Source organism: Siphateles boraxobius, unplaced genomic scaffold (genome assembly GCF_051911475.1).
Source record: "Siphateles boraxobius isolate OS27281-9 unplaced genomic scaffold, OSU_SipBor_1 48, whole genome shotgun sequence".
Classification (NCBI taxonomy): Eukaryota; Metazoa; Chordata; class Actinopteri; order Cypriniformes; family Leuciscidae; genus Siphateles; species Siphateles boraxobius.
Window position 1 is genome coordinate 5724662 of NW_027509119.1, and position 15322 is coordinate 5739983.

The window sequence follows — 15322 nt, forward strand, 5'->3', positions numbered from 1 at the left end:
CTAAAACTCTTTCCATAACTAGATTCAAGTGGGTGAGAAAAAAGCTTTCAAGACCCTGATAGTGTTCAGAGTGGCCCTGGATGAGGCCTTCCGTCTAGCTGGAAGTTACACAGATAAGGGTTTTGGGGGTGAGGTCAAGGCTACATGCTGTCACACACACTTTAATAAGCCTTAATGTGTGCTCTTCATCAGTGCATTATCTGACTCCATAGTTACAGTCTGGTTCAGCATGAATATCACCACACAAAACATGACTATAGGCTACTTTATATTTTTGGTGACTGTGTGTTTGTTGTTAAAATCTGTTTTTAAATGTAACTGCAAATAGTGCACATTCCAGTTTTACACAAAAAAGGATGCGTGCATGAGGCAATTTCAGTTGAATTAAAACACATTCATTCATAATTCATAAATAAAAACAATATTCACTGAAGCCTCGCGTTCAAGAGCTTTCAGCCAAAAACAGAAGAGAGAAAATGTATGGTCCATTTACACCCTCGAGTGGTTTAACAAGAGCAGGACAATCTGTTACACAACCGGGAACAGGAGGAACACCCGTCCTTAAAACACAGAAGAGCACAAATACATGAGTAGCCTACATGTCAGCTTAAAATAATACAACATATCATGAATAAATATTAATTATTAACGAGTATTAAAAGGAATATATGACAGACAAACATGATGATTAAATTAATATTGGATCTTTTGTTCCACTGGCAACAGGACAAACGATTGTTTCCAAAGCGATGCCTGTGAGAAATATGCATAGGCCTAATATAATAACAACTCTCCCTACAATGAAATCAAATGAACCAAATTTCGATGCCTGGTATTGTTTATGGGCGGTACAAGCAAATTGATTGAACATTAAAGAGCTGTACACTAACAAATCTGCCCGCCTAACTATTCTGGAAAAATTCTGGTAAATTTCTATTTCAACCAACCAACGCACCGGCGATTTCGAATGAAATGCCAATCAATACACTAATTCAGTTCAGCGCATTGTAGGTTCTGGTGTGCAAAAACAACAATAAAACAGCATGCGAACGACTCTTTTGTGCTTATACTGAGCGTTTCGCAAAAGCACTGACAAGAGTGTGTGGCTGCCCGAGGAGGTCTGTTGGGAATGTCACGAATAATTCGATTCGGACTCACAATCCATATTCATTTGTGGAGATATATCGGGTACAGAACATGTCAATTTTTCTCAATGAAAAAAAATCCCTCAACTGATGCTGTAAATGTCTGTGCATCAGCGGTGGGGGTTTTAGTGAGTCTCCCAGTTAGACCAGTAGGTGGCGACAAGTGACTCACTTTATGAGTAATTAATTCCTTCACCTCGATTTGTACAGCAGTGATACATTCAGGAAATAAAATCCCACCTACCTTGTTTAACTTCCAGATGTAATAATTGAAATAATGTAACTTATGATGTCCAAAAAGTAAGCTACTCCATATTAGCTCTTGTTTATTGAGCAGTTGTATAAGAACAATCATATTGTTTAGGTTATTATTACCCATAAAGGCTAAGATGGACATTGTTATAAATCTAAGTTTAAATCTATATTTCGGTATAGCCATGTAATATGTGGAATAATGTAGTCAGTCGGACACTATCCCAAAATATATCCTATTAGGATATTTATAAGAGCCCTCTGGTTTGTGTCTGGCATTTTCTTTGACATATTATCTCAAATAATAGAGCCATAATGGGGTAAAATAAATGCCTGTGGAGGTCAAGATTTAGATTCGGCAATTATTTTACCCATTGCACAAATTAATTTGAATGCAAAATTCTCTCAGTTGTTCAGATCATCTCTCCCCTCAATTCCCAATTGGGCTGCATTTATTGAAGGGGGGATCCCGAGCACAAGATGTTATTAAAGGGGCATTCGGCAACTCTAGCTATTTCTTCGCTGATTTCAACTTTTGTTGTCGCATGTTTTGTCAACGAGCTCCCCCTACAGCTGTGAGGCATATATTTCACAACAATGTCGTAAAAAAACTCACTTTTCGCCCCTCCTCCCCCTTTCTACCGCTGCTCATGTGCATTTGTTGTTATCGGAGCCGACCAACTTTATCGTGTGGAGCTATGTCTACCGAGGTGGGTAATACATCACACGCATTGAGGGCGGCGTGTGTGTTGATGTCGGATTGCCGTAAAGCAGTTCTTGCTTCTCACGAGACTTCCTATTTCCAACTTTACCGGGACGTTAATCCTCATGTTGCAAGGTTGGTTTTCCGCCTAGGAACGTTCTGGGGGAGCGGGGAAAGTCCCCATTCTCACCAGAACAGGTTATCAAACCATCCAAATGATTTCTGAACGGTTTTATTAAGTTGAAATAGTTGCCGAATGCCCCCTTTAACATACAAGATGTTATTAACATGCAAAAGAGTCAGAAATCTAATGGAAAAATGAATAGTTGCCACAGTTGTGCTACGATGGGGCATTGGGACAACAAATGCCCTGAACGGAAGAAGCATCACCGACCTTCTCTCCCTCAAACAAATACACTTCCATGTGTTCGAGCCCAAAGCAGCACTCCTGCATCCCAGACATCTGTTGATCATAATGTTACTGAACTAGTGCGAAAAGCTCTGCCTACAGTCCTCCAGTCGCAGTGATGGGTCCTGGTCTCAGTCCAAATAGACCGCATAGACTCTGGTCCGTTTTACATGCTAACCTTGGAGGTAAGGATGGCATAATGTTGATAGCGTTGTTTCGTTACTACTGACAAACAACAAAATGCATCTTCAGTTTAGTCTACTTGCACTGGATGTGCTGGTTTCGGCCTTATGTCCTCATCTCATATATGCAACACCTGCGATTCTTCAAGCTAGCTGCTAATGCACTCACTTGCACTGTTGACAAGTTTGGTTGAGTAAGGGGAAAATACACACGATATCTGTGGCGAGCAGGACGAGGCCGAGGGCCGTGAGAGGACGGCGTGAGGCCGGTGGCGTGATTGGTAATGAGCGACTCCTCCGCGACACACCGGTCTCGTATCTCTCACGGAGGAGCGGAAGCATAAAGGAGGAGCGACGACAGTGAAGGATGAGAGAGGCCAGGCCTGGATTTATGTTGTGTTTTGTTTTATTATTTGTGACAGCAGTCGTCCGTGAGGGGCGTGTTGTATTTGTTTATTTATTTTATTAAAATACTTTGAACGTTCGCCAGTTCCCGCCTCCTCCTTCCCATAAAATCTAATTTCGTTTCAATATAGTAGGCTACCTTCAATGTCCTGTAGATGGCGATATTGCTTCTATTGTAGCAGAAATAAAATGCTGCAGAAAAAAGTTTGGTGCCAAACACATCATAGACGCATTTAATTAATCATACCGAACTGATTTTCACGTGTTTTTTTTTTTTGCTGCAAAGGTCATACATGTAGCTATGATAGGACACATGGTTCGGCGTATTTTAATATTCATAGTGGGCTTAACAGTAATAGAATATTCTGATATATGGTATAAAGTGACCGGACGTCCAAGATCAAAACTGGGAACATAATCCCCGAAAAGGGGGAAAAAACGGGGACATTTCCAGTTCGACTATCAAATTTTTTCTAATTCAAATTAATACTATTACTTCTATTCAGAGTTTTTTCTGTATTTATTTAGCCAGGGACAGGCAACCAAAAACAGGGACTGTCCCCTGAAACCGGGGATGTCTGGTCACTCTGTGATATGTGATGTAGGCTATGATAGGTATTTTGCAAATCAGACACTATAAATATGATAGAGAATCAGAAACAGATAGCGAGAGTAAAGTCAGATATTTTAATAATTTGAAACAATACAATATATGATTAACAAACAAACAATGATTCAACTATATTAAGAGTCTACTTGTCTACACACTGTACTACCACGTTCTTCTGCATCCATCTCCTCCCAGCCCAACACACACAGACACACACACACACACACACACACACACACACACACACACACACACACACACACACACACACACACACACACACACACACACACACACACACACACACACACACACACACACACACACACACACACGCACACACGCACACACACACACACAAAACCCCTGAAAGAGGACTGTTTTGCAGAGCTTCTTTCTCGTGCTCCCTTTCTGCAGTTCAAGAGAGGTGAGTTTGGCAATGTGGTGTAGCCTTATCCTGAGAAACACAGACACAAACGATTTCAGTACTGTAATATCTAAGATCCTTGCTCCTTCTCAACTCTCTGGTAATATTCTATTCACAAAATGTTTGCGATGGTCCGCTGATTTGAGCATGAATATGCTGCACAATGTGCTCTGGCATGCTTTCTTCAGCTGTGCAACTAGGAGTACGACTAGTTCAAGATGGCGGCCGTATTTCTTGCGACCAGCGGCCAATAGGGCGTCTAGCTCTATATATGTCTATGAAACACATTACTCTGCCCTCAGAACACAAAAGAGCTTTCACATAATGCAACATAAGGTATAGACTCCAACACAAGTGAAAGTAGAAACCAATGTCTTCACAATCCAGTGTTGTTGACCTCAGTACCTGTTAGACTTGTGGATGCATATCACACAAACTACACTTTTTCCTGCTTGCTCCAAATACTCACTGCTAAGATAACCCTCATGATAAGCTAAAATGACATGTAATGTTGCTTTGTAACTAACAACCTCATTTACTTTTACAGGATGGCTTCATAAAAAGTCTACTCTCTTACAGGTTGCAGAATGAATGTGCCGTCTGGTGCTAATGTAATGCTGACCTGTAAAAGGGAGATTTGTGGATGTTGTTGTGTTGCTTGCTCTCTTTTTGTTTTTTATATTATCTTTCCTTCTCTATCTAATAGGAACGAGTAGATGTGATCAATATGCAATGTATATACATCCAACTTGATTGGTGAGCCGACTGTGTCCATAGGAAGAGCTTTGTGCTTAAAGTCCCTGTAGTCGACCCTGGCATCCTTGCAGTGGCATGTGATAAACTGATAGAGACTCCACCTCTACCTGTCTTCAAATTTGGTGTGATATAGTTGGTAATTGGAACTTGGTATCTCAGACATCACTGCTTTAGTCCAGCCCCTGAACATCCCATCCTCTTAGATTCTCATGATTCATATCTTGTGTTTTGGACTCCTATTTTGAAGTGTATTCTTGTTCCTATTGTTCCTGTTGTTTGACTTACTGCTTTAGTTCCTGTTTCCTTTGCCTGATTTGTTAGTTTCTATAGTTACCCTCATTTGTTGCCTTAGCAACTAATCAATTACTCACACCTGTCCTTGTGTATTTAATTGCCAGTGTTTAGTTCCTGTTTCCTTTGCCTGATTTGTTAGTTTCTATAGTTGCCCTCATTTGTTGCCTTAGCAACTAATCAATCACTCACACCTGTGAACTGTCCTTGTGTATTTCATTGCCAGTGTTTCTTCTCTTCTTGGTCTTGTTTGTGTGTGAATGTTTGTATGCCATTGTATGGTATGATGTCCCTTTTTAGCCCCGTCAGCAGTTAGCATCTCACTGGTTCCTTCGATAAAAACCCAAAAGGATTTTTCCATATCGCAAAAAACAAACTCTGTGATCAATAAAGGTTTATGATACTTGCACGTTTTGTCCATCAAGATAATTTTTCACAAATGAACACAACTTTTATGAATTTTGAAGCCTAAATGCAGTCGCCAGAAGTAAAAAGCTAAAGGTAGGCTATAACTACACTACCGTCACATGACTTCAGCGTCAACATCAGTGTTGGGGGGTAACTCATTACAAGTAACCTGAGTTACGTAATCAGATTACTTTTTCAAGTATTTAGTAAAAAAACGCATTACTTTTAAAATGTACAACAAAATATCTGAGTTACTTTTTCAAATAAGTAACGCAGGTTACTGACAGCTCTCTCGTCCCCATGTTGAGACAAATGGAAGTGCAGAGGCGTTGTGCGTGTGTGTGTGTGTGTGTGTGTGTGTGTGTAAACATGATGATTATTGTAGTTCTAGACTAAATGTGAGCGTGCATTTACTCATCTCACTTGCTCAAAATGAATAAAATAAGTGAAATGCAGAATCAGTATATATGCAGACCCCAAATAACTAAATATGTAAAATAAAACATAAATTGTTTTGCATTTCATCTCACTTCATTGACCAATGTTGCTTCTGACCTTCGATGATTCAGTTAAACCATAAGCAAATGGCTATAGATTGTTTTCTTTTTGCTGGTAAAGTAAGTGTTAAACTTTTCTCTCCTGCATCCTCTTCTTCTTTTATCCAGAATAACACCAGCAGCTGAAAGGTTTGTTTGAGCAGCGCCCTCTACTGTACAGGAGTGAATCTGCATTTCCTTCAGCCTGAGGCTTATTGCCGGTATTTGGCGTGAATGGGTCTTTACAGTTGCCCAAAATAGAACTCCTCTGATATAAAAAAGCCCCGGGCCAGGTGGAAAAAAGTAACGCAAAAGTAATGTAACGTATTACTTTTCTAAAAAAAAGTAACTAAAATGCAATTAGTTACTTTCTAAGGAAGTAATGCAATATTGTAATGCATTACTTTTCAAAGTAACTTTACCCAACACTGGTCACCACCACTAAGCTTCACTATGCTCATAGTTTATCTTAGTTTATTGCTTGTTCCAGCAAAGAATAGCAGCCAACGATTTTCAGCACACACATATCACATTGCCTTTGTTCAGGTAGGCTATAGCCTACATTCTGTATTTGTAAATCGACATGGCTTAAATAATACTTATTTATAATAATAATTATAATAATCATGCTAATTGTCCTGTCAATCTTATATGTTTAGCTATTTAACCGTGTATCAGAAGTACAGTGATTACAGTAATCTGGGTCAGGGGTTTTCGATCTTTAAGATGCCATTGCCACGGATCCCCAAATATGGTTGAGGGACCCTCATCCGAAAATTCAAAAGACAGTTATATATTGTCAAGTATAAAGACCCAATTAATACAGTGGATGAGTCAATACAGTAATAAGTAATCACGTTACATTGCGTTTTTCTCTATTTTCTGTAGTACTGCTGTAATATGCACCCTTTTATTAAATTAAAATCTTTTTATTTTACAAATGTTATTTATGTTAATCAAATGCTTTTGTTTGTTTATTATTTAGATATTTTCTATACTCCCTGTGGTTCCCAGACCCCAGTTTGAAAACCCCTGGTCTAGGTTAAACGGGGATAATGACAATATAATATCGACTTTTTTTATTAGCAATAAAAACGTCAAAAGACGTTCAGCATTTATAAACATTTCTAAGTGTATCGCGAGTGTCTGTAGACAGTTCTGACCACCAGAGGGCGATTTTGACCACCATAAACCACAAAATGTGACTGAAATTAATGTGTACGGCTGTTTAGCAAGTCTAATTCAAAGATAAACCTGTTGTGTTTGCTTGTTTGGTTTAAACTGTATTTTAGGTCTTTACTTGTTTGTTTTTGTTGCTCCTACTCAGCTTTTTTATGCCATTTATATCTTTACAATCTTTATTGTGAGGCTGATTTCTGCATTAGCCTTTTAAAATATAAATACACACACACACAAGATACATAAGATTACCTGTAACATTTTTGCAAAAAAGAATTTATGTAAATTTGAAATCTTGTACAAACCGAACATTAAAGTGTAACGCATTTATCCATATTACAAGCAAATATTAGACTGTGTGTTCCAGTATCCCTTTGGAAAAGTGAAGCAAATTAAAGTGTAGTTCAGCTGAATCTTTATCTATAGCCCTTTCTGAACTCAGATAAGACGGAGAAGAAGCAGACGTTCCACAGCAGAAGGTTATCTCTTTATGTCATCCACACAATGAAAAGGTTAATATTGTTCATGAACATCTCACTACTGATGTCAACATAGGAATATAGACATGTCAAAAGGTCAAAACTGAAACGTTGTTTTGGTTCAGCTTTTCTTACTATTTCCTTTCCCCCCTCTTCCGCTTCTTTGTTTATCTACTCATCTAATTCATGCTTTCTTTCTTTACCTAGTTTCCACGCCTCCATGTCTTATGTAATCTTGCCTGGGCTCAGTTCTCTACACCAGATTGCGTACGCTGCGGATTGGTTTCATGTCCTTCCACCAACATGTGCTAGTCAATTCAATTATGCGATACGGGGGCATACGTTACAGAAGCATTTAAAACAGAACACTCTTTGCTTACGCAATTCCTGAAAATAGATATCCAGTCGAAAAGCATTTAGCCCAATAATCTTGGGCAGATGATCTCTTTTGCTTTGGATAAGTGGTGTGTGAGTCGTGCAGCATTACATGCCTGGAGAGTGGAAAGAAAAAAGGTCAACAATATAGAATTAGACAAGCTCTGGGAACTTTTATGAATATTTGTGGATGATGTGTGTGCGCTTTTGAGTGTGTTTTACATCTGTCCTTCACATCTAGATCACCCATTCACCTGAAAATGTAAATTCTTTTCCCACCTTTATGTCATTCCAAACGTTCTTTATTTAGTGAACACTTTAGTTCTTTCTTTATTGAATAAGGAATTTTTTTTTTTTTGGTAGAAAATATGTCTTTTCTGTACGGTGAAAGCAATTGTGTATGGGTGCTGCAAAACTTTAGGAATGACAAAATTAAAACTAAAATAAAAAATACATTTTAAGAGTATCATTTTTTTCTCTCTTTAAAAAAAAAAGCACACAGTTTTAATTCATTTTATTTCAGTTTTTGTTATTTTAGCAAGTCAACAGTTTTTAATTCATTTTATTTCAGTTTTTGTTATTTTAGTAAGTCAAGATAAACTAAATGTAAAATATTTTTAAAGATAATTTTATATATTTTATTTCAGTTAACATTCATTTTATTTCAAGTAACATTTAAAAAAAATTTTTAGTTGACAATAATAACCCTAAAAAACAGACCAAACTCAAAGTTGATATTCACTGAAAATCATTCGTTTTCAAATCTCATTCACATCAACATAATCAACATGAACAACACAATGAGATTCAACATTTACATTGGAAGGGATTTCAGCGAATAACCCGTGAAGTTTGGGTCTTTTCCTCACACAAAGACTTGGATTATGGTGCACGAGTATATTTATGGACTATAATTATCTGCAGCGTTGGAGCTCAACAGCATTTATAAATTCTCTTTCATTTTCATTGCATGGAAAAAAGCAGCATGCACATTCTGCCTAATATCTCCTATTGTATTGCACAGATGAATGGGTTCAGAATGACCTAATGGTGAGTCTATAAAAGATGACAGAAATGTTACTTCTGAGTGAATTCTTTCTTAAAAAAGGTTGCCAAAAATCGGAACACTTAAATCTCATTTCATGCTCCTCACGGGGACATGCTGTTAGTTCAGAGCGCAGCATTCAGGGGCATTGTCTGGGAACGCCGGAGTTGACCTTGAGGCCCAGTGGATATTTCCGTACACTGCTTTTCCACAGCAGGCGTAGATGGCACAGACCCAGAGAGGGAGAGAGAGACTGTAGTGTCAGGAGATGTTTTTCTGTTCCTGACCTGGGCCAGAGTGACCTCAGCGGGGATGCAGTGAGAGGCTCATGGGGGCCGGAAGCCATAATCCGGGATGTGAGTGAAAGCACTAACCCTCCTCTCTCTGGTGAGCTGCTCTGACTGCGCGGCTCTGCAGGATCCCACTGAAGTGGAGGGAGAAAATAGCGGATCAAACACATCTACAAAGGCCTCTGGAGGACCAAAAATACAGTGTTTCAAACATACCAATCATATCCTACAGCACTCTCAAAGACTGGACTCTTCAATGGGCTAACCTCGGTCTTTAGGGTGCGAAAGGTGTTGGCAAAAACTGTTATTCTTATAAATAATAAATTTATAGCCTATCTAAATATAATGCTAAAACATTTGATCAAACATGTTGGTTTTAACTATTCTGAAGAATATATGTTTATCCATGCAAAACTTCCATACCCACCTGACAGGCAACGTTTTAAGAACTTCCCTAATGTTCTGGCTAGGTTCTTCTCTCAAAGTTAACATTTAAAGTCCCCCTGTAGTGAAAATCCATCAAATTTTTATGTTGTTTAAATATGTGTGGTGTTTTTAATGTACCTTAAGACAAACTGTGTGCAAATTCATAAGTAAACACCAATGCTGAGTATTTTCTCCTTAAAACTGCAGTGAAAAAAGACGCGGTTTGAAATTGATAAATTGAGAGAGAGTGGAGACGGGGCCAATTCATTGAACCGCGTATACTTAAAGGAGCTCTAAGCGATGTCGGGTAACGTCACTTCTTGTTGATATTTAGGCCCTGTTTACACGAGAACGATTCCAGGTGAAAACGTAAAAATATTTTATTGGATATGCCTTTCGTTTACACGGCGACAACGTTTTGGGGGCTTAAAAACGCAAAAAGTGAAACCACCCTCCAAAGAGGAAATTTTAAAAACGCTCCACAGTCGCGTTCCCGTCTAAAGGGTAAAAACGCAAATTTGCTCACGGAGGCTCTCGTCGCGTAACCGTTTACGTCACAGGCATGCGCCAGTACAGGAAAATAACAACCAACATGTCGGATTATTCCCATACGTCGGACCTTCAAGTTGCCCTAGCAGCTCTGATAAACGTACAAGAGTCTTTTCAGCAGTTGTACAAAATATTCTCAGATATTGGTGTTGTTGTGTGGCAGTGCTTCACATTGCCACCTAGCCGCCTGGAGTGCATACTACATCGAATTTCACACACTTTTGCGTCACCATATGCACGCAGATCCCCCCCCCCCCCCCCCTTACGTGATAACGCAACGCCACTGTTCTCTTCAGATCGTTTCCGTGTAAACATAGCCTTACAGTATTGTCAAACAAAACGGAGTATAGCTCGACCCTCCCTCCTCCTCATCCGCGCACTAACCCCCCAAACCCCGCCCCCAAACCCTTCTTGTCGGTTATTGGCTGGAACAGTTTGTTATGTTTCGTGGTGCGGGTTAGCCCAGTTTGTTTTTGTTGCTGTTTGTGGAGCCGGGGGTGTCTGCAGAGACCGCGTTTTTTTACAGTGTGTTCAGGGGACAGGCAGCTAGCGGATAGTGAGGAGATGTTTGCTGTATGTGACAAAAAAAAATGTTTTGGCCTAAAAAACGCATGAGATCGCTTAGAGCAGCTTTAATGAAGCACGTGTGTAGAGTCAAATTCAAGCTATTTAAATGGCATGAAGATTTTTAAAAAAAAATGTTTACAGGAAAAAACTTTAAAATGGACTCAACTCTACCTTTTGGCTCTCACATTTCTTCTCTTGTTAAAAACTCTTTTTTCCGTTTTCGCAATATATCACGTCTTCGATCTTCTCTCACTTTAGCTGATCCTGGAACCTTAATTCATGCATTAATCACATCACATCTGGATTATTGCAAAGCTCTATTTCTTGTTCTGGCAAAAAAAACTTATTGCAAGATTACAGTATTTTCAAAACTCAGCAGCAAGAGTTTTACATTAGTCCTCTGCTTCATGACCTTCACTGGCTACCCATGGCATCATGTATTCACTTTAAGATATTACTTCTAACGTGTCTGTCTGATCTACTTTAAGATCAGCTGAATTTTCCAGTTGTCTACTGTAGGTGAAGGTCATTTACTGTTAATGCTCCTAAATTATGTAATTCACTACCCCTTACACTTCGAAATATCTCATCTGTGGCTACATTCAAGACTTAGCTAAAAACATATCTATATTTAACATGTATTTTGGATATTGTGAGTATATGTGTCCTATGTGTTTGTAAATGTGTGTAAGGGTGTGTAAATGTATTGTAATGTACAATGTAAAGCGACTTTGAGCTACGGAAAGACGCTATATAAATAAAACATCTTCTTCTTCTTAAATATGTAATTTTGGTGATCAAAGATGAGGTTTAAGGGATACAATTATTGACTACAGGAGTTTAACAGAACGTTGTAGCCTACCAAGATGTTTTCTTAATTTGCGGGTGTTTTTCTATTTGCAAGTGTAGCTAATATACAAAAATTACAAATACATAAACAGAAGAATTAAAGTCACCGTGAAATCAAAACTTTTTATCAAACAAATCTTTTTTTTCTTTTTTTAAAATGGAATATTGCAGGATTTATCATAAATTATTTATCCATGCAGATAATTTTTTTTGCCCTCATAATCTTTAATCAAAATAACTTCCCCTCCCTTCTCTTCTCTGATGATGTGTTTACTGGTGTGAGGGCGGGGCAACCTGTCACTCACACGAGATCGACCAATAGCAAACCACAACCGTATAATCAATTTCCAATGGACAAAATCAAGTCCCGTTTACAAGTAAATTTTTTCTTGTTCAAGAAGCCTTTTCATTCAGGTATATGTCACAATAGAGAAGAAAAGACTATCACTACTATTGCAACATGTCGACTTTAAAAATACAGGAGTCTGTATCATCTCTTCTCCTTATTTCATGATATCCCGACTCCAGTTGGATGATAAAGCAGCGTTAAGGCCTGCTTGGAAGGAATTAGTGTTAAATGAGAATGAAGGGTTATAAAAAAATCCTGACATATGTGTTGTGTTTGTTCAGGTGTGGATTCACTATGTACAGTTATTTCATCCTCCACACGTTTGTCTGTGCAACAATATCTTCATCATATCCCCAGAGACAAGTGTGACTCATGACATATGGAGAATATATATGAAACAGTGTCCATACACCCTCTTTCATTCTCTTCACTGTGGCAGGAAATGTCATGTGGAAGAGTGAAGTATTGACCTCACAGTGAAGGTGTCAAGAGCACACAGTCTGACCTCATGCTGTCATCCGCCGCACTGAAAATAGCGAGGGAAGCTTGTTGTGTAGCGTAACTAGATGCTGTTCCAGAGGTCAATAGTCCTGGTTGTTTCCTTGCTTTTGTTCTCTCTTGTATAGTACATTACATCTGAAGATGGATCCGGGGAGATTTTCATGTTTTCACTTGAATAGTCCTAGGTGAAAATTAATATACGACACGACAGCACAACTATTGGCATTCAAAAATTAAATGTGATGAGCCGGACAGAAAGAAACGACCTATTGTGCCCTTTTTTAAAGTCTTGATTTTTCTCTCTGCTAGAATAGGTTTTCATGCTTGAATGTTCAAAAAACACATCCTTTTCCCACATATTCTCCATTGTTGCAGCTCCTCTCTCTTCTCAGTCTGTCAGTAACGCTGTGTTTAGTTCCTGTCTCTATGAAGCCCCTCCTTCCAAAAAGCGCAATGGGCTCTGATTGGCTGGTTGGATCGGTGTGCTGTGATTGGTCAACCGCTTCAAGCATGTTTGGGAAGTGTTACTCCCCTTACCATAACCGCAAGTTTCAACACACTACTAACTAACTCAACCAGGCCTCCCACTTTATTCAGCATATGCCTCGGGCGGGAATTATTTAAATAAGGAATATTGTGGCGTTTGCATTCCTGGAAGAAAACTTCAGACCGATAAAGAGAATAACTCCCTTTGTTCATTGTAATACAAAAAGCATAATAGGTCCTCTTTAACATCTGTTAATCTTTAAAGCTGCACCAAAGTTTATTTGTGCAAAGGCGGGCACAGAAAACCCTAATTTCTGAATAAGAACATTACATTCTCTCATCATTGGTAAACATAACACAACCCTACACAATTATTTTATTGTGCATTCATATAAGACTTTATTATCCATTCAAATTCATGTCGGTGTGCATGACTCATCTCGGCTCTGTGATAAAAGCTGTGTCCTAGAAAAAGGGTCAAGCCATGTGTCAAGGCAGAGCGGCGGCCTTGTTTTGCAATGAAAGAGTTATACCCAACATGGGCTCCTCCCAGTCTCCAAAAGGGCCGTGCATAAGATTTTAGAGCATAACTGCATGGAAAATCTGCTGTAATGACAGCCCAGGGCAAGGCTGTGTCTATTGTGCTTCTTGTTTACATGGCTTTGTGGAGATAATTGTATCAGAGGGAGGGAGAAAAAGCTTAGAACTGAATGGGGTCTTTGTTAGGCCAAGCTTCTCATTGTACTAAATGAGTTTTAGAGGAGTAAGTAGCCAGTCATGGCTAAATGATGAGTGAAAAGCATAATGATTACTTCCGCTAAGGTGGTAAAGAACCACACTTATAAAGAAACATGGTCTAACACAAAATGACAACACATGTAGCACTTCAGAGACAGTCAACAATTAAACAGATTAATACATTAATGTCTGGTAATCAGTCAGTGTAAATTAATTATTAGGTGTCTTGAGGAGGCAACTTGGACAAGTTTGCTGAAAACATCTTTTCGAAAACAACACAAAGCAAACAAAATAAAATAAGTCTGGTCGAGAAATATTAAAAGAAATTAAATAGCTGTAATTTAGATATTTTAAGGAAGTATATCATCTTTAGCTTTATTATAACTTGATTATTTACAGCACACTTGAGAAAATGAGCAGGATGATTGCTGGTCAGTGAAGAATGGACAGTTTACATTTACATTCATTTATTTATTTGTTTTTTACGCTTTGAATTGTTAATTTTGGGGTGTTTTAAAATGGGAGAAAATCTATTATAATAAAAACATCAACATCACATAATTTATCAAATTTACTGCTAATTGCTTTTTAGGGTATATTACTGTGCATACTGTACAAAGTTTCATAACACACAAGAAAAGATAACATTATACACACATGCAGAGGAAAACATTATGCATCAGTGGTATTACCAAAGAATTTTACAGCCTACCGTTATACAGTAGTAACAGATTATACAATTTAACAAGGATCTGGAAGAATCAAGGTGCTTACCTATATGAAGATATAAACTACTCCAAAAGTTTTGAGTTTTTTTTTTTCACATTGAAAAAATAAATGGATCATTGTTTCATATATTTTGCCACAGTATATCACAGGATATATTTAATGTAATATCTTAAAATGAACGTCTTGAATGTTATTGGCAGTGCAATAACAACCAGGCTGCCTTTCAGTCTATAAACTCAGTAAGAGATGCCCAGTAAAATTTGCCTTTAGGAACAGTATATTTTTTTTATTATGAAGAATTTGTCGAATATGTTTTTTTTATATATTTTTTTATTAAATAGGCTAATAGCTATTAGCACCACAAGGATGTCACTTCCTGTAGGACGATGCCATTTTTTTGTCCTACAAGTGATTTTATTTTGATTAGAGAAAGGACTTGATTAACAAATGGAATATGCCAGTTTGTCATGTTAGAACGTAGTGTAGCTACAGCCACTCAAACTTATTCATTCCATGGTAGATTAATTGTGATGTTGAAAACTAACTAATCGTTTATGTTACGACATATGATGAACATATGAAAACAGCGAAAGTATCGTTCAGTCAGTCAGTCAGTCAGTCAGGGCGGGTCTGGGA